Source organism: Plectropomus leopardus, unplaced genomic scaffold, assembly GCF_008729295.1.
Source record: "Plectropomus leopardus isolate mb unplaced genomic scaffold, YSFRI_Pleo_2.0 unplaced_scaffold26602, whole genome shotgun sequence".
Taxonomy (NCBI): Eukaryota; Metazoa; Chordata; class Actinopteri; order Perciformes; family Serranidae; genus Plectropomus; species Plectropomus leopardus.
Genome location: NW_024628938.1, coordinates 1,538 through 3,806, shown reverse-complemented (window position 1 = coordinate 3,806; position 2,269 = coordinate 1,538). Strand labels below are relative to the sequence as shown.

At 43.1% G+C, this 2,269-nt stretch overlaps 1 long non-coding RNA gene across 1 annotated transcript; it reads left to right on the top strand.

Moving 5' to 3' along the window:
* Positions 1-1,190: 1,190 nt before the first annotated feature.
* On the top strand, positions 1,191-1,808 carry LOC121967002. Its single transcript, XR_006107640.1, has 2 exons — positions 1,191-1,311; positions 1,408-1,808. It is a non-coding gene; the product is annotated as an uncharacterized LOC121967002 (long non-coding RNA).
* Positions 1,809-2,269: the final 461 nt, after the last annotated feature.

Below are 2,269 nucleotides of genomic sequence, written 5' to 3'. Positions count from 1 at the left end.
ATAATAGGCCAACCTCTCCTGACTGCAGGACTCTGACTTCAGCTTCTGTCAAACTTCTGTGCTGTTAATCATTTCAATCATTAATCATTTTACTGTTTCAGTGCTGTGGCTGTCGAACACTGTTTGACCGCCACAGCTGTTTGTGTTCGTGTTGTCTGTGAAAATATGGCTGGAATGCGTTCTATCCACACTATATCGACTACGTCTCATATTTCAATCGAGGTAAAGTTATTTTGCGATTGATATCGTTTTTGTTTTATCGCCCAGCCCTAGATATGAGGTCATCATTTAGAGATATGAGCTCAGTATTTAGAGATATGAGCTCAGTATTTAGAGATATGAGCTCAGCGTTTAGAGATATGAGCTCAGCATTTAGAGATGTGTTTTGGATGTGGACTATGTGAGCGCTCAGTGAGTTCAGCAGTTTATAGCTGTGATTCAGATTCAGATTTAGACTCTGTCTATCTTTTGTTTAGAGTTTACTTTAGTATTCAAACATAAACACAGCAGGAGGCAGCAGGCAGCGCTCCTCATTTGTTATTCAAAGTCAGATGGAAATTTGACGGTGGAGAGTCGAGCTGCGGCAGAGCTTCAGAAGTTTCTGTGTTTCAGAGGATTTATTCAGAAAATCATCAGTGATGAACATACTCGTTAGATCAAACACTGAAATAAGTCAAATGAGTTTTATTTATAGAGCCCATTATCACAAATCACAGTTTGCCTCAGAGGGCTTTACAGCAGGCACCATCCCTCCGACCTGTGACCCTCACATCGACCAGGACAAACTCCCCAAAAAAACAACATTCACGAACAGCTCGTGAACCTGATGAGGGACGTTTTTTCAGAGTCAGGTTCATGTCTTCATGTTTATTACCATCAGGTGGTATTATTATGGGCTGTTCTCGGGCTGTTAAACGAGCGTTTTCTCCATCTGAAACACAAGTTTGGAGCTCTGAGTTGAGCTGAGCGCTCAGCAGATTAATCCATCAGATCAGCTCTGAGAGCTTTTCTGCCTCGCTGCCTCATCGTCTGCAGCACCTGATGACCTCTGACCTCCACAGGGTCAGCACCGCTCTCTGACGTCATATCAACTGTGTGTGTGTGTGTGTGTGTGTGTGTGTGTGTGTGTGCGTGTGTGTGTGTGTGTGTGTGTGTGTGTGCGCGCGTGCGTGCGTGTGTGTGCGTGTGCTCAGTCTGTCTCAGGAGCTCAGCAGTCCGGATCAGAGCGCCGAGCTGAAGCTGCAGAGTCGAGCCGTCCTCTGGACGGTCCCTCGAATCACTGGAGGAACTCAGCTGTCCGCTCTCTTTAAGGTCCGCCTCATCGCCGCCAAACAGTCACATTTTTTTCTGAGACTTGGAGAATAAAGTCGATATTTATTTCTTCCTCTCTCTCTCCCCTCCTCTCAGGTGGAGGTGTCAGGGCTCAGCGCCTCCTCCCTGCTGGAGGTCGGTCCGGTCGCTCTGAGTTTCGAGCTTCCCAAACTGACGGTGACGGGGCTGCAGATCCGTTTCCTGCGTCTGTCTCCGGTGCAGCCCGGTCCATCGCAGCGCTGGGTCCGATACGTCACGCACTCGGACTCCTACATCATCCGCATCTGACCCGGACTGACAACGGAGCGTCGACCACTCCGATCAGAGCTCCGCCGCAGGAAACTGACGGAGCCACAGACACTGTCTTTCAAAATAAGAGTCTGAAGAGGATATCAGCTGTTTTCAGTTTCAGTTTGAGTTTTTATATTTTCTGTCTGAAAACCTGGAGCTGAATTTGACTCCAGAGAGAATAAAGAAAACTTCATCCTGACACTTTACAGGTGGTTTTCTGTGTTTTTCATGTCATCGAAGCCTGAGCGCTCGAATCGACGGGAAGTTTGAAAAGCAGAAATCGTCTTTTAAACGACGCTGAGCAGATTTTCATCTGAGCTGACTGAATGTTTCACTTCTGTGTGAAATAAATGTATAAATAATTACAGGAATAAACAAATAAGTGTTTTTAAAAGAAAGTAAAAATGATTCTGCAAATAAACAAAATTATAAATTAAAACAGGAAAAAAGTAAACATAAAGTGGTAAACCTGTAAATAAATGTATAAAAGATATACGAAAAGACAAATAAATCTAAATAATAATAAAAGAATAAGTGATTCTGTGAATAAACAAATGTATAATTAAATACAGGAATAAAATAAACATGTAAATAAAGGGATGAACAATCAAAGTATGTACATGAATATATAAATAAATATGGATATAAACAAATAAATCTAAATGAA